Genomic DNA, 22547 nt, shown 5'->3' with positions numbered 1-22547 from the left:
CCAAGATGAATGTAATGCGACGGCCAGGGGAAAGGCAGCGGTACATAAGGTTGGCCATGATGGTGAATCTCCATCTCCTCTTCCTCCATCTCTTCCTTCTCATTCCCATGCTAAGTCTATACACATAGGAGAGACAGGAGGAAAGCTGTGTGGCTGCTAGCCTCTGTAGCACCAGCTCCTGTTCCTGTTCTCCCTCCTTTTCATCATCCACCTTCTCATTGTTTCCCAATCCGTAGTGAGCAGATGAGATAAGGCTGGGTTGGCTACAATCTCTCTGTGTTATGTCTTCCTATGTCGCCACCTGGTCCGCATGCAAAGCTTCATGTTTAATTATGAGCAGCGACTGTTTAAGTAGGCACAAAAGCGGGATAGTTGTGCTGACTATGACGTCATCGCCATTCACCATCTTTGTGGAATCCTCAAAGTCTTGAAGAACTAAACAAGTGTCAGATATCCATGCCCACTCTTCAATTGTTATGTGCGGTGGCTGACCAGAATATTGATTTGTGTGTTGGAGATGGTTCTCAATCACTGGCCTCTTCATCAAAAATCCTTGCCAACATGCGCAGTGTGGAGTCCCCTTGCATGGTGATGACGCACACCAATGCATGCCCTGCTACAGCCCTGATAGAGCAGCGGCAGCTGTAGTTGACATCCAGAAATGAGCGGTGACACAGTGTACCTTGATCATAAGCTCTGGTAAATCTAGGTATGTTTTCAGAAATTCCTCATCTACCAAGTGGAGCACATGTGACAAGCATGGTGCATGTGTGAGCATGCCGAGATTCACAGCCGCCACCAGGTTACCCATTATCACACATGACCGTGCCTGGTTGGAGGTTCAGCGGCAATTATCACAGATCTGTTTGGTCTGTTATTTCTTTAAATAACTCTGCCATGGTGTACGGTTTGTCTCCTAGAAAAATTAACTTCAGCAGAGCCTGTTGCCACTTCTCTGAGATAGTGCTGCAGAGCTTTCGGCTGATGTGAATGACATGCTCTGAGATTCCACATTGAAGCTGGATGATGACGAGGAGAAGGAGGTGGTGCAGGAACTGCTGTAGGAGGTAGAGGAAATCCTGATAGAGGTAGGGCCATCTATCCTTGCCTTCAGGAGCACATTCACTGCCACAGCCTCCACAGTGTTCACCCAGTGTTTTTCTAGACTTTGATGAAATGTATTGACGAAATGCACATCTGCCTCGAAAACCAGGGAGCATTTCATTAATAGTGACTTTCTCCCAAGGGCAATAGCGTTTCTTACAGTTTTTAACACATTTTTTAAAATAAATTCAGAATTGGAACAAGCCGGTCATATGTTTTACGCTGGGTTTGGTTAATTTTGTTGTCAAAACCGAAGGCAACAAATTAGAATCTTGAATCTTTTTAAACATATAACTAGGCCAAATTTTTCTATTCCATCACCAGCTACACCCCAAAGTTCCTCCAAACTTTGGCGATTTGCCCTATAAGCTCCCACAAGTTATAACAATCCAAAAAAAGCCCTCAGTTCTATTTCATCTGTGGCTTGATGATTCTGTTGGAGATGAACTTGACATTCTGGACTCTATTATTACATACATAAATCAATATATCGACATTATAAAGGTTATCTGTGGATAAATTATTCCAGCATTCAGCTGCAATTTTAGCATTCCTTGCTGCTCCTTTAACTGCAGGAAGGTGGTTGAGAATGTTGTGAGGTTACCTACATTTAGTTTGCATGGGTGACTTATTGTTCCATTTGATTTTTTTTATATCTTCCCATATAATGTTTCTATATCTTGCTCATCCTCATCACACTCACCATCTTGCTCTGTTTCAGAATCAATTTCACATACTTCCACCTCATCATGAGAATCAATGTCATTTTCTTCTCTTAAAGGGAACCTGTCACCCCGTTTTTTCAAGATGAGCTAAAAATAGCGTTAAATAGGGGCAGAGCTGTGCTTTACATTAGTGTATTTTGTGAGCCTTTATTCCCCACCTATGCTGCCGAAATACCTTTGTAAAGTCGCCGTTTTGGGCTGTCACTCACGCTGGTCTGGTCAGGTGGGTGTGGTGACAGCGCTGTTTCTCCCCCAGATCTCCGTTGGTGGCGTAGTAGTGTGCGCATGTCCAACTGGCAAATCCACTGCGCAGCTTGAAGGAAAAGAGCGCGATCTGCGCTATTCAGCCATTTATCGGTGGGCACGGCCATCTTCCTGAGGCCGCGCGTGCGCAGATGGTTCTTCTCGGCTTCCCAGGGCTTCAGGAAAATGGCTGCGGGATGCCGCACGTGCGCAGATGGCGATTGCGGTGGCCATTTTCCTGCAGCCAAGATGCGAACTCGGCTGGAATATCAACCTCGGACGCGCCCTGCTTCTTTCCGGCAGCCTTCCTTCCTAAGAATCAGTGCTTGAAGGACCTTCGTTGAAGTCGCGGCTTGTGATTGGTCGCGCGAGCGGTCACATGGGCGGTCTCGCGACCAATCACAAGCCGCGACGTCATCTAAGATCATTCACGCGCTGATTATAAGGAAGGAAGGCTGCCGGTTAGTACCAGGGCGCGTCAGAGGGTAAGTATAGCAATATTTTTTATTTTAATTCTTTATTTTACACTTAAATATGGATCCCAGGGCCTGAAGGAGAGTTTCCTCTCCTTCAGACCCCGGGAACCATAGTATCCCATTGCACTGCATTGGGTTTCGTGTTTAGGCCGACCTCGACCCCGACTTTTCCATAGGATCGGCCGATTTCACTTGATCCGACTTTTGAGAAAGTCGGGTTTCGTGAAACCCGACCCGATCCTATAAAAGTAAAAGTCGCTCAACCCTAGTTTTGACAAATCATACATTTTCCTCTCCATTTCAGCATATAATCTGAAGCAAGAAAGAGAATATGTGTTAGGGAGCAATGTGCCTGAGAAACAAACTTTCATTTGTAAGAAAACCTTACTTATTTCTATGAAATATCTACAACTTTGCACTATCCATTCTTAAAGCAAGCTAAAATAACAATTGTGATGACATGTTTGGGAACAATGTGTTTGAGAAGCCAGCACAGTTATAAATCCTCTCCTGAGTCACTGCAGTGCAACTGTGATATCAGGTTTCACAAAGGATCAAGAGTCAGGAAGGTATTGGGTGACTGGGTAATTTCCTGACATTCTGGTGAGAAGGGAGAAATGAAACTAAAAGAGCTGCACCTGTCAGATTAATTGTTCCTGACAGATGGTTAATGCACACCTTAATCACTTTGTAACTGGTAGGTCTCTTGAAACCAGATTTATTAAAAAAAAATTGTTCACCTGTAGAGATGAGCAAACCCAAACAGTAAAATTTGGTGTCTGTACCGGACACCTACTTGGTGTCCTACTCGGACACCTACTGTTCAGGCATGGACATCGAACACGGTCTTCACCAGGAAGTCTGTTTTTCTTTTAAGGTTCAGACAGGTGTTTGTCGCACTGTCATATGCATGACAGTGCGGCAAACACTGCTTCCGATCGGCGGTAAAATCATTACAACTAGTCAGACAGTCGTGGTCCACGATGTCATTGACAGCGTGAGCCCACAGCTATGATCGGAGGTATAAAATTTACCTCCGATGACTGGCACAGGCTACTGGTCTCAACGACCTGCTGCTGCTAATAACGGCATTCATCAGCCTGCGCTCTAATTTAAAAAACTGTAATGGATTCACTTGTATTTTTGATAACCAGTCAGGCCAAACTGAAAGCTGGGGGCTGCAACCCTCAGCTGTCAACTTTAGCAAGGCTGTTTATCAAGAATAGAGGGGTCCCCGCACTGATTTTTTAAATTTATTTAAATACATAATTTAATGTCCTCCCACTTTTGAAACCAGCCTTACTAAAGCAGACAGCCGAGGGCTGGTATTCTCAGGCTGGTAAGGCCATGGGTATGGACTCCCCCAGCCTAAAAATAGCAGCCAGCAGCCACCTAGAAAAGGAACATCTATTAGATACACCAATTCTGGCACTTTACACTGCTCTTCTCAATTGCCTTGTAGAGGTGGCAAGTGGGGATCATATTTGTGGGGTTCATGTCACCTTTGCATTCTCTGGTGCCATCAATCCCACGGATAAGTAATGGAGAGGTGTCTATAAGACACCTCTCCATTACTAATCCTATTTTTGTATTGAAAATACAGACACAGCAAGAATAAAGTTTTTTATTTGACAAAACACACTTGTCTTTTTTTTTATAAAAAAACAAAGTTATACTCACCTAATGCCCATTCCATTAACCCATTTACCCCCAAAGGTGGTTTTCACGTTAATGACTGGGCCAATTTTTACATTTTTAACCACTGTCCCTTCATGAGGTTAAAACTCTGGAATGCTTCAACGGATCCCGGTGATTCTGACATAGTTTTCTCGAGACATATTGTACTTCATGATAGTGGTAAAATTTCTTTGATATTACCTGTGCTTATTTGTGAAACAAACAGAAATTTTGCGAAAATTTTGCAATTTTCCAACTTTTCCAACACCTCTAATGCTGACCACACCCCTAACCCCAACACACCCCTAACCCTAATCCCAACCATAACCCTAACCACACCCCTAAACCTAATCCCAACCATAAATGTAATCCAAACCCTAGCCCCAACCCTAAACTTAGCCCCAACCCTAACCCTAACCCTATCCCCAACTCTAACCCTAGCCCCAACCCTAATCCCAACACTAACCCTAGCCCTAACCCTATCACTAACCCTAGTCCTAACCCTAGCCCTAACGGGAAAATGGAAATAAATACATTTTTTTATTTTTTTATTTTTCCCTAACTAAGGGGGTGATGAAGGGGGGATTGATTTACTTTCATAGCTTTTTTTTAGTGGATTTTTATGATTGGCAGCTGTCACACACTAAAAGACACTTTATATTGCAAAAAAATATTTCTTTGCGTTACCACATTTTGAGAGCTATAATTTTTCCATATTTTGGTCCACATAGTCATGTGAGGTCTTGTTTTTTGCACGACGAGTTGACGTTTTTATTGGTAACATTTTGGGGCACATGACTTTTTTTATCGCTTTTTATTCCAATTTTTGTGAGGCAATATGACCAAAAACCAACTATTCATGAATTTCTTTTTTGGGTGAGGCATTTGGTAAAATGGATAAAACAGTTTTATTCTTCAGGTCAGTACGATTACAGCGATACCTCAATTAGATTTTTTTAATGTTTTGGCGCCTTTATATGCTAAAAACTATTTTATAGAAAAAAAGAATTATTTTTGCATTGCTTTATTCTGAGGACTATAACTTTTTTCATTTTTCCCTAATGATGCTGTATGGTGGCTCGTTTTTTGCGGGACAAGATGATGTTTTCAGCGGTACCATGGTTATTTATATCTGTCTTTTTGATCACGTGCTATTCCACTTTTTGTTCGGCGGTATTATAATAAAGGGTTGTTTTTTGCCTCGTTTTTTAAAAAAAAATTTACGTTGTTCACTGAAGCGGTTAACTAGTGGGACAGTTTTATAGGTCAGGCCGTTATGGACGCGGCGATACTACATATGTGTACTTTTATTGTTTTTTTTTTATTTAGATAAAGGAATGTATTTATGGGAACAATATATATATATATTATTAAAAATAATATTATTTTATTTTTATTTTTTTCATTTTTCTTTATTTAGAAATTTTTTTTTTACTCATCTGAATATTTTTTTTTTACTTTATAACATTGCCCCAGGGGGGCATCATGTTATAGTGACAGATTGCTGATCTGACACTTTGCACAGCACTGTGTCAGATCAGCGATCTGACAAGCAGGGCTGCAGGCTTACCAGCACCTGCTCTGAGCAGGCGCTGGTAAGCCACCTTCCTGCAGGTTTCGGATGTAGCCCCATGGCCATTTTGGATCCGGGGCCCGCAGGGAGGAGACGCTCGGTACAAGGTGAGCACATCGCCTTGTACCGAGGGTCTCTGGTAAGTTTGCACAGAGCCCCTCCCTGCGCGATGCTTCTCTATGCCCCCGGAACACATCATGTTTGATTGCAGTGTGCCGGGGGTTAATGTGCTGGGGGCGGTCCGTGACTGCTCCAGGCACATAGTGCCAGATGTCAGCTGCGAGAGTCAGCTGACACCAGGCCGCGATCGCCAATCGCTATGACGTACTATACGGGCCCACCTCGACGGGATAGTACATCTAATGTCAGAAAGGGGTTAAATCACTAATTGCCTCTACTAAAACAAAATAAAAAACAACATTATCCCTCACCTGTCCGTCGTTCTGTCCCATGCTTTAATGTCTGTGATTACTAGTTTTCAACCTGGTACGGTGCCAAGATGTGAGACTGAGAACCTGACGTGGCAAACAATGGATGTTCGGGCCCCACCATTTAAGGGAATGGGGTCCCGCTTTGGGTTCAGGTCTGGGTACAGTTCTGGTACCCAAACCCAAACTTCTTAAACTTTTCTGTCTAACCCGCCGGACCTGTACATCCAGGGGCCAGCCCATCTGTAGTCACTTGCAGTAACAAAGCGTTTTTTGTGCATTTACTCCATCATAATGTGGCAGAAAGAATGCAAAAGTGTATAGATGACAATCAAATCAAGGAAAATGTTTTTTTTCTCAGTGTTAGAGATCACAGAAATGTTCGCAGACAGAGATGATTAAACTTGTTTAGAAAACATTCACCAGTCTCAAATTCGGCACGAACGCTCCACATTCGGATTCATATATAAATTCCTAAGATTTTTAGCTAAAAACAGCAAAAGCCAGTTAAAGTTCGGCAAATGATCAAGTTCAGCTAGTGCTTTTTCAGATGTCAGTGCTTCAAGTATCATCACAGGCAGCAAAATGTCCCGCACATGTGCACACTGATGACGATGATATCCATGTGTCATCAGTGTGACAAGTACCGGCGAGTGGGAATCAGCTGTACTGTTCAAGCTGTTCACCGGCAATGGGTATTGAAGAGAAGGCAGTTCACATCACTGTCCCCTACTCATGCTGCAATCAGAGCCAGCAGTGGAAAATGTTGAGAGTTGTATTCAACTGTGAACAGCAAGAGTAGGAGTACTCATCAACAGCTGCCAGCGCTATAAATAAATAATAAAAAATGCCAAGGGGTTTACCTGTATTTTTAATAACCAGCCGGGCAAAACTGAGAGCTGTGGGCTGGCATTCTTAGGCTGATAAGAGGCCATGGATATGGCCCCCCAGCCTAAAAAATAGCAGCCTGCAGCTGCCCCAGAGAAGGCACATCTATTAAATGCACCAATTTTGGTTCTTTTCCTGGCTCTTCTCATTTGCACTGTGGCGGTGGCAAGTGGGTTCACATTTGTGAGGTTGATGCCACCTTGATGACATCAAGCCCACTTGTTAATAATGAAGAATACCAGACCCCTCCTGTCAGCTTTAGCTTGGCTGGTTGGCAAAAATGGGGGGACCTCATGCTTTTTTTTTAGTTATTTGTGGGATCCCGCTATTCTTGATAACCAGCCCTCCTAATGCTGACAGCTGAGTATTGTAGTTTTGCCTGGCTGGTTGTCAAAAATACATGGGAACACACATCAATTTTTTTAAATTATTTATAATGCAATTGTTGGGCCAATTGATGTCACGTTTCCTTGTGTCTGCCCATAATTTAAGCTGTTTTGTCGGTTTTTGGGCCCCTTGAACATGATGTCTTTCAGTTTGGCTTTGCCTTCCATTGAATTTAATGGTGTTCGGTAATGCTCGGCGAATCGTTCATTGAACATCGGAAAGTTCGGCGAACATGGCTGAACCTGAAACTTGAAAGGTATGCTCTTCTCTATTCACAGACCACGTAACAGTGCATGTCTGAGAAATGGAGGCCTACAAAATGTTTAAATGCTTTTTTGCAATTTTACAGATCATCGAAATGTTCACATAACATAAAACACTATTTCTGAGAAATGCAGGCCTATAAAATTTTTTAAAGCATTTGTTCACTTTCAGAGATCACATGAATATTCACAAAGTAATACTTTATGTCTGAGAAATGGAGTCTTACAAAATTTTTAAAAATCTTTTGTTCACTGAGATCACAGAAATTTCCTCCACACTACAGAATAGTGTATGGCTGAGAAATGTAGCTCAGGAAATGTTTCAATAATTTTTTGTGTATTATAATACCAAAAAGGACCTCAAGGCACATAATACTTGATGGATCAAAATATATTCAATTTTTCCAGCACCCACAAAAAAAACTGCAGCTATATATTTGCCGATGGACTGCACAGGCCTAATCACTGTCTACAAACTCTCTCTCCCTCCATAGGCTAAATGCAGATTGCATGTGCTGCCAACGATTAGCCCTTAGAAGGGCTGTTAATATGATGGTTCAGCTTCAGCACCAGTATTTACCCTACAGGCCTCTGATATGTTATACTTTGCACACAGGCCTTGACACACACTCTCTCCCTCAAATAGAAGTGTCACAGATATGTGCAATGGCATTAGTATGGCAAGCCGGTCGCACCTGTCCTTTTATAATCTCTGATGATGTCCTACGGCCATCCAATCACAGTAATGTCACAACCAAGATGGCTATGGTATCACAGTGATGCGCAGGCTCCAAAATTGCGGGGCAGAGATTTGTGTTTTACATAGAGCACTGCCCATTATTCACCAAGGAACTAGCACATTCGAGCACTGTGACATTCGATAATAGCGAGTATCATCAAGCACATTTGATTATGCCTAATTGGAATGTATTTGAATACCTCTCAAAAGTTATGCAACTTTAGTGTCTAAGAGAAACTATGAGAAAATACACACCATAGGAAACACACTCACGTCTAAAAAAAAACCTATCCTTTATTCAATTCTAATAAAATCAGCAGAACGCGGTTTAGCAGAGGAAAGATTCGGAGGCTAAGGGAAACAGTAGTTTTGCTCACATAAAAACACTAAACAAAACAACCGTATGCACTACTGGTGAAATGGTGCTAAGGTTAGGTTCCCACACCTTCATACAATATAATGAAAAGAACCTAGCACTCAACTTGATGCTTTAGTGCAAATTTTACTGTAGTAGTACCCAATAAACGTTTCGGTCCCTCATACGGACCTTCGTCAGTAACGTACTAATAAGTGGTGAATGAGACCATAGGGTCACAGGGCACTAAAGGAAGCAGCATCTTATAAGTAAACCGGATAGGAATAGTACTAGAGTAACGGAGAAGAATGATGCCGCTGTCAGACGCGGTGGACACCGCGTCTGACAGCGGCATCATTCTTCTCTGTTACTCTAGCAACTTGTGTGCAGCAAGTTTTGCGCATGGCGAGTTTTGCACGTGGCGAGTTTTGTGTGGTGCCTTTTGAGTATGTGCAAGTTTTGTGTGAGGCAAATTTTGCATGTGTTGCAACTTTTGTGCATGTGGCAATTTTTCCGCATGTGCAAGTTTTGCGTGTGGCGAGTTTTCCATGAGGTGAGTTTTGCACTTGTGGCGAGTTTTGCAAGAACCTAGTTTTTGCATGTGGCGAGTTCTGCACGTGGCGAGTTTTGAGCGGCGACTTTTGTGTTTCGACTTTTATGTGGCGAGGTTGGAGAATGTGTGGTGAATTGTGTGCTGAGGGTGATATGTGTTCAAGCACGTGGTAGTGTGTGGCGCATTTTGTGTGTGTGTTCATATCCCCGTGTGTGGTGAGTATCCCATGTCGGGGTCCCACCTTAGCAACTGTACGGTATATACTCTTTGGCGCCATCGCTCTCACTCTTTACGTCCCCCTTGTTCACATCTGGCAGCTGTCAATTTGCCTCCAACACTTTTCCTTTCATTTTTTCCCATTATGTAGAGAGGGGCAAAATTGTTTGGTGAATTGGAAAGCACGGGGTTAAAATTTCACCTCACAACATAGCCTATGACGCTCTCAGGGTCCGGACGTGTGACTGTGCAAAATTTTGTGGCTGTAGCTGCGACGCCTCCAACACTTTTACTTTCACTTTTTTCCCCATTATGTAGATAGGGGCAAAATTGTTTGGTGAATTGGAACGCGCGGGGTTAAAATTTCGCCTCACAACATAGCCTATGACGCTCTCGGGGTCCAGACGTGTGACTGTGCAAAATTTTGTGGCTGTAGCTTCGACGCCTCCAACACTTTTCCTTTCACTTTTTTCCCCATTATGTAGATAGGGGCAAAATTGTTTGGTGAATTGGAATGCGCGGGGTTAAAATTTTACCTCACAATATAGCCTATGACGCTCTCGGGTTCCAGACGTGTGACTGTGCAAAATTTTGTGGCTGTAGCTGCGACGGTGCAGATGCCAATCCCGGACATACATACACACATTCAGCTTTATATATTAGATAGTTGATGCAAAAAATGATGAATTTTAAACCTCATGACTGACATTTTAACTTAACTGTACACTACAAATTGACCAATCTTTGTGTGCCCATCAACATCACCAAGGCATACCTTTCTTTGATGCTACTTTATCCCTGTATAAACTTTTCAATATTTTACAATTTTTACTGTTAACAATTTTCTTGACATCAATACTTAAAGCTGCCAAAAGGATCATAGACAGTGAAGGTCATGAGGGACACTGACTTTTTGAGGGAAAATTATGTAGACATGCTCTGTGATCTGTGCAGGTGTCATTGTGCTGGGAGGGTAGGATGGTGGTATAAGATCATCATCTATTTTGATGATGTTTATCTAGTTTATCTATAAGGCATTACCTTTCATTTTAATTCTGTCTATGGTTACATGAGATGACTAATTAAGCGTTCTCTATTTATCTATTTATCTTTAAATATCAACCTAATTTTAAAGATAGTTGCCAGAATGCAAAGTTCAAGATTTGGGGATATTTTTTACATTTAGATACCTATATGGAAATAAAACAAAAAGAAAAAAAAAACTTGCTAGATATTCTTTAACATAAAAATGTTATTTTAAAATAGTTTTCCCTTTAAGTAGCATTTGGCAGATTGTATAGTAACATAGTAACATAGTAACATAGTTAGTAAGGCCGAAAAAAGACATTTGTCCATCCAGTTCAGCCTATATTCCATCATAATAAATACCCAGATCTACGTCCTTCTACAGAACCTAATAATTGTATGATACAATATTGTTCTGCTCCAGGAAGACATCCAGGCCTCTATTGAACCCCTCGACTGAGTTCGCCATCACCACCTCCTCAGGCAAGCAATTCCAGATTCTCACTGCCCTAACAGTAAAGAATCCTCTTCTATGTTGGTGGAAAAACCTTCTCTCCTCCAGACGCAAAGAATGCCCCCTTGTGCCCGTCACCTTCCTTGGTATAAACAGATCCTCAGCGAGATATTTGTATTGTCCCCTTATATACTTATACATGGTTATTAGATCGCCCCTCAGTCGTCTTTTTTCTAGACTAAATAATCCTAATTTCGCTAATCTATCTGGGTATTGTAGTTCTCCCATCCCCTTTATTAATTTTGTTGCCCTCCTTTGTACTCTCTCTAGTTCCATTATATCCTTCCTGAGCACCGGTGCCCAAAACTGGACACAGTACTCCATGTGCGGTCTAACTAGGGATTTGTACAGAGGCAGTATAATGCTCTCATCATGTGTATCCAGACCTCTTTTAATGCACCCCATGATCCTGTTTGCCTTGGCAGCTGCTGCCTGGCACTGGCTGCTCCAGGTAAGTTTATCATTAACTAGGATCCCCAAGTCCTTCTCCCTGTCAGATTTACCCAGTGGTTTCCCGTTCAGTGTGTAATGGTGATATTGATTCCCTCTTCCCATGTGTATAACCTTACATTTATCATTGTTAAACCTCATCTGCCACCTTTCAGCCCAAGTTTCCAACTTATCCAGATCCATCTGTAGCAGAATACTATCTTCTCTTGTATTAACTGCTTTACATAGTTTTGTATCATCTGCAAATATCGATATTTTACTGTGTAAACCTTCTACCAGATCATTAATGAATATGTTGAAGAGAACAGGTCCCAATACTGACCCCTGCGGTACCCCACTGGTCACAGCGACCCAGTTAGAGACTATACCATTTATAACCACCCTCTGCTTTCTATCACTAAGCCAGTTACTAACCCATTTACACACATTTTCCCCCAGACCAAGCATTCTCATTTTGTGTACCAACGTCTTGTGCGGCACGGTATCAAACGCTTTGGAAAAATCGAGATATACCACGTCCAATGACTCACCGTGGTCCAGTCTATAGCTTACCTCTTCATAAAAACTGATTAGATTGGTTTGACAGGAGCGATTTCTCATAAACCCATGCTGATATGGAGTTAAACAGTTATTCTCATTGAGATAATCCAGAATAACATCCCTCAGAAACCCTTCAAATATTTTACCAACAATAGAGGTTAGACTTACTGGCCTATAATTTCCAGGTTCACTTTTAGAGCCCTTTTTGAATATTGGCACCACATTTGCTATGCGCCAGTCCTGCGGAACAGACCCTGTCGCTATAGAGTCACTAAAAATAAGAAATAATGGTTTATCTATTACATTACTTAGTTCTCTTAGTACTCGTGGGTGTATGCCATCCGGACCCGGAGATTTATCTATTTTAATCTTATTTAGCCGGTTTCGCACCTCTTCTTGGGTTAGATTGGTGACCCTTAATATAGGGTTTTCATTGTTTCTTGGGATTTCACCTAGCATTTCATTTTCCACCGTGAATACCGTGGAGAAGAAGGTGTTTAATATGTTAGCTTTTTCCTCGTCATCTACAACCATTCTTTCCTCACTATTTTTTAAGGGGCCTACATTTTCAGTTTTTATTCTTTTACTATTGATATAGTTGAAGAACAGTTTGGGATTAGTTTTACTCTCCTTAGCAATGTGCTTCTCTGTTTCCTTTTTGGCAGCTTTAATTAGTTTTTTAGATAAAGTATTTTTCTCCCTATAGTTTTTTAGAGCTTCAATGGTGCCATCCTGCTTTAGTAGTGCAAATGCTTTCTTTTTACTGTTAATTGCCTGTCTTACTTCTTTGTTTAGCCACATTGGGTTTTTCCTATTTCTAGTCCTTTTATTCCCACAAGGTATAAACCGTTTACACTGCCTATTTAGGATGTTCTTAAACATTTCCCATTTATTATCTGTATTCTCATTTCTGAGGATATTGTCCCAGTCTACCAGATTAAGGGCATCTCTAAGCTGTTCAAACTTTGCCTTCCTAAAGTTCAATGTTTTTGTGACTCCCTGACAAGTCCCCCTAGTGAAAGACAGGTGAAACTGCACAATATTGTGGTCGCTATTTCCTAAATGCCCAACCACCTGCAGATTTGTTATTCTGTCAGGTCTATTAGATAGTATTAGGTCTAAAAGTGCTGCTCCTCTGGTTGGATTCTGCACCAATTGTGAAAGATAATTTTTCTTGGTTATTAGCAGAAACCTGTTGCCTTTATGGGTTTCACAGGTTTCTGTTTCCCAGTTAATATCCGGGTAGTTAAAGTCCCCCATAACCAGGACCTCATTATGGGTTGCAGCTTCATCTATCTGCTTTAGAAGTAGACTTTCCATGCTTTCTGTTATATTTGGGGGTTTGTAACAGACCCCAATGAGAATTTTGTTACCATTTTTCCCTCCATGAATTTCAACCCATATGGACTCGACATCCTCATTCCCTTCGCTAATATCCTCCCTTAAAGTGGACTTTAGACAAGACTTTACATAGAGACAAACCCCTCCTCCTCTCCGATTTTTACGATCCTTTCTAAACAGACTGTAACCCTGTAAGTTAACTGCCCAGTCATAGCTTTCATCTAACCATGTCTCGGTTATTCCCACTATGTCAAAGTTACCTGTAGATATTTCTGCTTCTAGTTCTTCCATCTTGTTTGTCAGGCTTCTGGCGTTTGCGAGCATGCAGTTTAGAGGATTTTGTTTTGTTCCAATCTCCTCACTGTGGATTGTTTTAGAAATGTTCTTACCTCCCTTCTGAGTATGTTTTCCTGGGTCGTCTTTGTTCGAGTCTAATGTTTTTCTTCCCGTCCCCTCTTCTTCTAGTTTAACGCCCTCCTCATGAGTGTAGCGAGTCTTCTGGCGAATGTGTGTTTCCCAGGTTTGTTGAGGTGTAGTCCGTCTCTGGCGAGGAGTCCATCATACCAGTAATTCACACCGTGGTCCAGGAATCCAAATCCTTGTTGTCTGCACCATCGTCTTAGCCAGTTGTTTGCATCAAGGATCCTGTTCCATCTCCTGGTGCCATGCCCGTCTACTGGAAGGATAGAAGAAAAAACTACCTGTGCATCCAGTTCCTTTACTTTCTTCCCCAACTCTTCAAAGTCCTTGCAGATTGTCGGTAGGTCCTTCCTTGCCGTGTCATTGGTGCCAACATGTATCAGAAGAAATGGGTGGACGTCCTTGGAGCTGAAGAGCTTTGGTATCCTATCGGTCACATCCTTGATCATCGCACCTGGAAGGCAGCATACTTCTCTTGCAGTTATGTCCGGTCTGCAGATGGCTGCTTCGGTGCCTCTCAGTAGTGAGTCTCCCACCACCACCACTCTTCGTTGCTTCTTGGCTGTACTTTTTGCTGTCACTTGTTGCTGTGTGCCCTTTTCTTTTTTGCTTGCTGGTATTGCTTCATTCTTAGGTGTGCCATCTTCATCCTCTACAAAGATTTGATATCGGTTCTTCAGTTGTGTGGTTGGTGATTTCTCCATGGTCTTCTTGCTTCTTTTGGTCACATGCTTCCACTCATCTGCTTTTGGAGGTTCTCTGACACTTTTTGCACCTTCTGTGACCAGTAGAGATGCTTCTGTTCTGTCTAGAAAGTCTTCATTCTCTTTGATGAGTTTCAAAGTTGCTATTCTTTCTTCCAGACCCCGCACCTTTTCTTCTAAAAGGGCCACTAGTCTACACTTCTGACAGGTGAAATTGGATTCTTCTTCTGGTCGATCTGTGAACATGTAGCACATGCTGCAGCTCACCATGTAGGTTGTCACATCTGCCATGTTGCTCCTAGATCCTGCTGACTTGCTGTGTGTTTTCCTTCTTGTGTAATCTACTCAGCCAAGCTCTCTTGCAATAATGTCCTACAGGCAAAAATTCGCGCGCCTTACGGCGCGCGGTTTGGTGATGCTTTCGAAGCAGCTGGTCCCGGCTGTACCCAACGATCTTCTAGCTTAGGGAGACTTCGCTTCTCCCAGAAGGCACCTGGAATATGCAAATTAGCCTCCTGAAGCTTGAATCCCTGGTTTGGTGATGCTTTCGAAGCAGCTGGTCCCGGCTGTACCCAACGATCTTCTAGCTTAGGGAGACTTCGCTTCTCCCAGAAGGCACCTGGAATATGCAAATTAGCCTCCTGAAGCTTGAATCCCTGGTTTGGTGATGCTTTCGAAGCAGCTGGTCCCGGCTGTACCCAACGATCTTCTAGCTTAGGGAGACTTCGCTTCTCCCAGAAGGCACCTGGAATATGCAAATTAGCCTCCTGAAGCTTGAATCCCTGGTTTGGTGATGCTTTCGAAGCAGCTGGTCCCGGCTGTACCCAACGATCTTCTAGCTTAGGGAGACTTCGCTTCTCCCAGAAGGCACCTGGAATATGCAAATTAGCCTCCTGAAGCTTGAATCCCTGGTTTGGTGATGCTTTCGAAGCAGCTGGTCCCGGCTGTACCCAACGATCTTCTAGCTTAGGGAGACTTCGCTTCTCCCAGAAGGCACCTGGAATATGCAAATTAGCCTCCTGAAGCTTGAATCCCTGGTTTGGTGATGCTTTCGAAGCAGCTGGTCCCGGCTGTACCCAACGATCTTCTAGCTTAGGGAGACTTCGCTTCTCCCAGAAGGCACCTGGAATATGCAAATTAGCCTCCTGAAGCATGAATCCCTGGTTTGGTGATGCTTTCGAAGCAGCTGGTCCCGGCTGTACCCAACGATCTTCTAGCTTAGGGAGACTTCGCTTCTCCCAGAAGGCACCTGGAATATGCAAATTAGCCTCCTGAAGCTTGAATCCCTGGTTTGGTGATGCTTTCGAAGCAGCTGGTCCCGGCTGTACCCAACGATCTTCTAGCTTAGGGAGACTTCGCTTCTCCCAGAAGGCACCTGGAATATGCAAATTAGCCTCCTGAAGCTTGAATCCCTGGTTTGGTGATGCTTTCGAAGCAGCTGGTCCCGGCTGTACCCAACGATCTTCTAGCTTAGGGAGACTTCGCTTCTCCCAGAAGGCACCTGGAATATGCAAATTAGCCTCCTGAAGCTTGAATCCCTGGTTTGGTGATGCTTTCGAAGCAGCTGGTCCCGGCTGTACCCAACGATCTTCTAGCTTAGGGAGACTTCGCTTCTCCCAGAAGGAACCTGGAATATGCAAATTAGCCTCCTGAAGCTTGAATCCCTGGTTTGGTGATGCTTTCGAAGCAGCTGGTCCCGGCTGTACCCAACGATCTTCTAGCTTAGGGAGACTTCGCTTCTCCCAGAAGGCACCTGGAATATGCAAATTAGCCTCCTGAAGCTTGAATCCCTGGTTTGGTGATGCTTTCGAAGCAGCTGGTCCCGGCTGTACCCAACGATCTTCTAGCTTAGGGAGACTTCGCTTCTCCCAGAAGGCACCTGGAATATGCAAATTAGCCTCCTGAAGCTTGAATCCCTGGTTTGGTGATGCTTTCGAAGCAGCTGGTCCCGGCTGTACCCAACGATCTTCTAGCTTAGGGAGACTTCGCTTCTCCCAGAAGGCACCTGGAATATGCAAATTAGCCTCCTGAAGCTTGAATCCCTGGTTTGGTGATGCTTTCGAAGCAGCTGGTCCCGGCTGTACCCAACGATCTTCTAGCTTAGGGAGACTTCGCTTCTCCCAGAAGGCACCTGGAATATGCAAATTAGCCTCCTGAAGCTTGAATCCCTGGTTTGGTGATGCTTTCGAAGCAGCTGGTCCCGGCTGTACCCAACGATCTTCTAGCTTAGGGAGACTTCGCTTCTCCCAGAAGGCACCTGGAATATGCAAATTAGCCTCCTGAAGCTTGAATCCCTGGTTTGGTGATGCTTTCGAAGCAGCTGGTCCCGGCTGTACCCAACGATCTTCTAGCTTAGGGAGACTTCGCTTCTCCCAGAAGGCACCTGGAATATGCAAATTAGCCTCCTGAAGCTTGAATCCCTGGTTTGGTGATGCTTTCGAAGCAGCTGGTCCCGGCTGTACCCAACGATCTTCTAGCTTAGGGAGACTTCGCTTCTCCCAGAAGGCACCTGGAATATGCAAATTAGCCTCCTGAAGCTTGAATCCCTGGTTTGGTGATGCTTTCGAAGCAGCTGGTCCCGGCTGTACCCAACGATCTTCTAGCTTAGGGAGACTTCGCTTCTCCCAGAAGGCACCTGGAATATGCAAATTAGCCTCCTGAAGCTTGAATCCCTGGTTTGGTGATGCTTTCGAAGCAGCTGGTCCCGGCTGTACCCAACGATCTTCTAGCTTAGGGAGACTTCGCTTCTCCCAGAAGGCACCTGGAATATGCAAATTAGCCTCCTGAAGCTTGAATCCCTGGTTTGGTGATGCTTTCGAAGCAGCTGGTCCCGGCTGTACCCAACGATCTTCTAGCTTAGGGAGACTTCGCTTCTCCCAGAAGGCACCTGGAATATGCAAATTAGCCTCCTGAAGCTTGAATCCCTGGTTTGGTGATGCTTTCGAAGCAGCTGGTCCCGGCTGTACCCAACGATCTTCTAGCTTAGGGAGACTTCGCTTCTCCCAGAAGGCACCTGGAATATGCAAATTAGCCTCCTGAAGCTTGAATCCCTGGTTTGGTGATGCTTTCGAAGCAGCTGGTCCCGGCTGTACCCAACGATCTTCTAGCTTAGGGAGACTTCGCTTCTCCCAGAAGGCACCTGGAATATGCAAATTAGCCTCCTGAAGCTTGAATCCCTGGTTTGGTGATGCTTTCGAAGCAGCTGGTCCCGGCTGTACCCAACGATCTTCTAGCTTAGGGAGACTTCGCTTCTCCCAGAAGGCACCTGGAATATGCAAATTAGCCTCCTGAAGCTTGAATCCCTGGTTTGGTGATGCTTTCGAAGCAGCTGGTCCCGGCTGTACCCAACGATCTTCTAGCTTAGGGAGACTTCGCTTCTCCCAGAAGGCACCTGGAATATGCAAATTAGCCTCCTGAAGCTTGAATCCCTGGTTTGGTGATGCTTTCGAAGCAGCTGGTCCCGGCTGTACCCAACGATCTTCTAGCTTAGGGAGACTTCGCTTCTCCCAGAAGGCACCTGGAATATGCAAATTAGCCTCCTGAAGCTTGAATCCCTGGTTTGGTGATGCTTTCGAAGCAGCTTGTCCCGGCTGTACCCAACGATCTTCTAGCTTAGGGAGACTTCGCTTCTCCCAGAAGGCACCTGGAATATGCAAATTAGCCTCCTGAAGCTTGAATCCCTGGTTTGGTGATGCTTTCGAAGCAGCTGGTCCCGGCTGTACCCAACGATCTTCTAGCTTAGGGAGACTTCGCTTCTCCCAGAAGGCACCTGGAATATGCAAATTAGCCTCCTGAAGCTTGAATCCCTGGTTTAGGACTGGTCCTATCCCTGGTATAGGACTAACGTTCATGCAGTTTGTTGTTATTTTATAAAATGCTGTAGCAATTTTTTGAGAAAAGGATGGTTAAGGCTACTTTCACACTAGCGTTAACTGCAAACCGTCCCAAAAACGTCTTTTTCCCAAAAAAACGGATGCGTCAAAAAACTGCAAAACGTATGCAACGCATACAGCATTTAGACGGATCCGTCGCAAATCCGATAAATGGTTCCGTTGAAATGCTGAATGCGTTGCATACATTGCATACGTTTTTACCATGCGTTGCATCCGTTTTTACGACGGATCCGTTTTTAAAATGGGAGGCACCCAAATTTGATTGGCTACTGGAAACTAAGGGAAATCTATATACTGACTGTATTTACAGCACATCTTTGAGGGTTTTAGTTTAGTGGCAAGGATGGATGGTGTAATTGGGAGGATTTCGAGTTTGGTTACTGATGTTATATTTGAGACGAATCGCCTGGATATCATAGTGCGGGAGAAGGAGGCGGCAGCAGAAAGACGGAGGATGCAACGGAGAAGGCGACGATTCTGGATACATCCAATCAATGAGCTGCGGATGACCAGGGGTGTACAGTCCACTCTCTATATGGAGTTGCGGCAGAACCCACAAAAATTCTACAATTATGTACGGATGAGAATGGAACATTTCGATTATTTGGTTGGAAAACTAGAGGAGGTCATCCATAGGCAAGACACAAGGATGAGGCTTGCCATCACACCGGCGGAGCGGCTTCTGTTGACACTGCGGTAAGCATCTTTTCTTTATGTCATTGCTGATATTGAATGTTATTACATGCTGCAGAGAAAACTGCGCTGACACATTGCGCTGCATTTTCTGCAGCATGTAATTTTATGGTTTTTTTGAGGCCATTCCACTGGTTTTTTTATTCTTGTGTCATTGCTGATATTGAATGTTATTACATGCTGCAGAAAAAACTGCGCTGACACATTGCGCTGCATTTTCTGCAGCATGTAATTTTATGGTTTGTTTGAGGCCATTACACAGGGTTTTTTTTGGTTGATGGTCTGTGCAAAATTTTTTTTTTACATATTTTTTTTTTCTTTTTTTTTTCTTCAGCTTCCTAGCTACGGGTGAGTCTTTGACTTCACTCCATTTCCAATTCAGGCTGGGGATTTCCACTATTGGCGGAATTGTGAAGGACACATGTCGTGCGATTTGGGACACTTTACAGCCGGAGTATATCCCACAACCAACTATGGAAATCTGGTTCAGAAGTTCCGAACAATTTGAGAGAATTTGCAATTTCCCAAATTGTGTTGGTGCCGTGGACGGCAAACACATAAGGATTGCTAAACCAGCAGGAACAGGATTAGAGTACTATAACTATAAAAAATACTTCTCCATTATACTCATGGCTATTGCTGACGCCAACTGCCGATTCCTTGCTGTGGACATAGGAGCGTATGGCCGGTCCAACGACTCACAAGTGTTTAAAAACTCTCCGATGGGTCGCTGCCTGTATGGAGATACATACAATTTCCCGCCAGCAAGACCGCTCCCAGGAACAAGTGAACCAGCCATGCCCTATGTATGTGTAGGTGATGAAGCCTTTCAACTGTCGCTGCACCTACTGAAACCATACAGCAGCCGGGAATTACACCGTACCAAGCGGGTATTTAATTACCGTCTCACTAGAGCAAGAAGAGTGGTAGAGTGCTCTTTCGGTATATTGACGGCAAAGTGGAGAGTTCTGCTGACGGCAATAAAACTGGAAACAAAAACTGTAGACGATGTTGTCAAGGCATGTGTGGTGCTCCATAATTTTGTCATTTCAAAGGAGCCTGTTACCTGGGATGACGAACAATTGGAGACAACCTTGTGGGATTACCGCAGTGCCTCTGTTCGCTCCACCAGTTCTGTTACTATGATGAGGGACCAGTTTGCGGATTATTTTTTTTCACCTGTTGGGCGGATTCCATGGCAAGACATCATTGTGTGACATGTTTTTCTTGGTTTTTGTTGTTTGTCAAAAAATGTTTTTGGAGCAACACCAAAAAAAACAAAAAAAAAAAAACAAAGTGTGGTTTGGTTGCTAATATAAAACCATTTTGTTATACCTTGAAAACGTCTGGTGTTTCTTTTCACTTAACCTTTAATATTTACCTTAATGAATCAACACACACACAGTAGATTGTAAACCAGAAATATTTTTATTTCTAAAATATAATTATTTTTTGGAAATTTTCCAAAAATTTTCCAATTTTGATAATTTTCAAAAACTTTTTTTTTTTGCCAACAAAAGAATTTTTAACAATGAAATTACAGTCTCACAGGTCTTGGTAGTGTCGGGTGGAGTAACTATGGGAGGAGGGGCTGGAAGGTTGGACCACGTCGGTAGGTGGGATTGGGGAAACCCTACCTGTTTGGTCTGCAGTGGAAGGGGGGTGGAAAACAGGAGGCTGACCAGAGGGTGGTTTTGTTGGGGTAGGTGGAAAACTTCCTGGGGAAGGAAAGCTGGGCAAAGACGATGAAAACACGGGTGAATACATTTGGGTTGTGGGCCGGGTTGGGTATTGGTACTGATGTGGATATTGGGACTGATGTGGATATTGGGACTGGCGGTGATATTGTGGGGCATGGTGTTGAAATTGGGACTGGGATGTGTGGGGAGGTGTGGGGGTAGATTGGGGTTCGTTTATGACCTTGAGCAGAGCGTTATGGCAGCTATTCATTACCCGCATCTGCTGATCAAAGGAAAGCTTCTCCATGCTCCTGAGCATGGACTGAAAAAAAAGATTGGCCGGAGCTTGACTTACATCTAAATGCAGTCTATCCAAGCGACTGCTGATTTCATGGTGGTTTTCACTCATGCGTGATTGCACCATGCTGAAACCAGCAGTCACTTGTTCTCCCAAAATTTTAAAAGAATTTTGGAAGCCTGCATTTAGATGCAAGAACTCAGGAGCATGGCTCCTTTCCTGACCCCTCTGACGCTGCCGCCACGAACCTAACGGTGGTGTAGAGGTGGCAGGGTCCGAGGGGTGGGGTAAAGGGAACGCTATCTGTTGACCATCAGATGCGAATAAGGAAGGCTGCGCTCCACTGGTAGAGGTGGATGAAGTGGAGGGGACAGAGGGGTGAGAGGTGTGGGGCCTACCGATGTGGTCCCCGGTGGTAGACTCAGGAGGGATCGCTTTAGAGGGCGCAGAGGTAGATGCAGGCGCACAGTGGCTGGAGTAGGTGCTGTGAAATAAAAAAAAGAAATTAATATATTGATATGAAAAAGCCCGGACTGAAACAAAAGTTTTGTGATTAGACAGGTTCTTACTGGGATGTTGAATACTTACACTCGACTCAGCATGGTTTGCCTCAGGAAGGAGAGGGCAGGGCCGTATCTATACCTCCTCTTCTTCCTTCCTGCGGAGCCACTCGGGGCCTGCATCTCCTCGTTAAATTCCCTCTTAAAGCGATCCCTCAGTGACCGCCACCGCTTCCTAACCTTGCAACTTGTGAAGACAGGAATGAAGAAAAATAAAAAAAGGTAAATACAATACATTACATTCATCTTTAAACATCACTGAAAAGTGAATACTTACATAGTTTGCTCTGCTGCTGTGGAAGAAGGTCCTCCCACCTCTGAAAGATGTTCCGGCATACTTCCAACCAGAGCCGACGGGTGACACTGGTATCAGCATGCCTGCGGTCAGCCATGTTCCACAGCGGCTCCCGCTCTCGGACCTCCTCGATGAGGGCTTCAATCTATATATTCTTCTGCGGGAGCACGCTGTGAAGCCTGTGAGAAAAAAAAAAAATATACGAAAAAAATAAAAATTAGTACAATTTAAAAAAAAAAATTACCAATCGACCCCCTCACCCCCCAAAAAAAATAAAAAAAACTTACTGATGGCCGACCGCGGCGATGAGTCCGCCGACTCTGGGAGTGCCTGGGAGAACCTTCATGGTGTTCAGCAGCAGCAGCAGCAACAGGAGACTGAAATAAAGGATAAAAAAAATTAGCTTGAATGTATGTATATGTTTTCTTGTTTCCGTTGTATCTGAAAATCTGTTTCATGTATGGTGATTGTGTATGGTGTAAAGCAAGTGATTCACAACTACTTACA

The sequence above is a fragment of the Ranitomeya imitator genome, chromosome 4 (genome assembly GCF_032444005.1).
Source record: "Ranitomeya imitator isolate aRanImi1 chromosome 4, aRanImi1.pri, whole genome shotgun sequence".
In the NCBI taxonomy this organism is placed as follows: domain Eukaryota; kingdom Metazoa; phylum Chordata; class Amphibia; order Anura; family Dendrobatidae; genus Ranitomeya; species Ranitomeya imitator.
Note: the sequence above shows the minus strand (reverse complement) of the source record.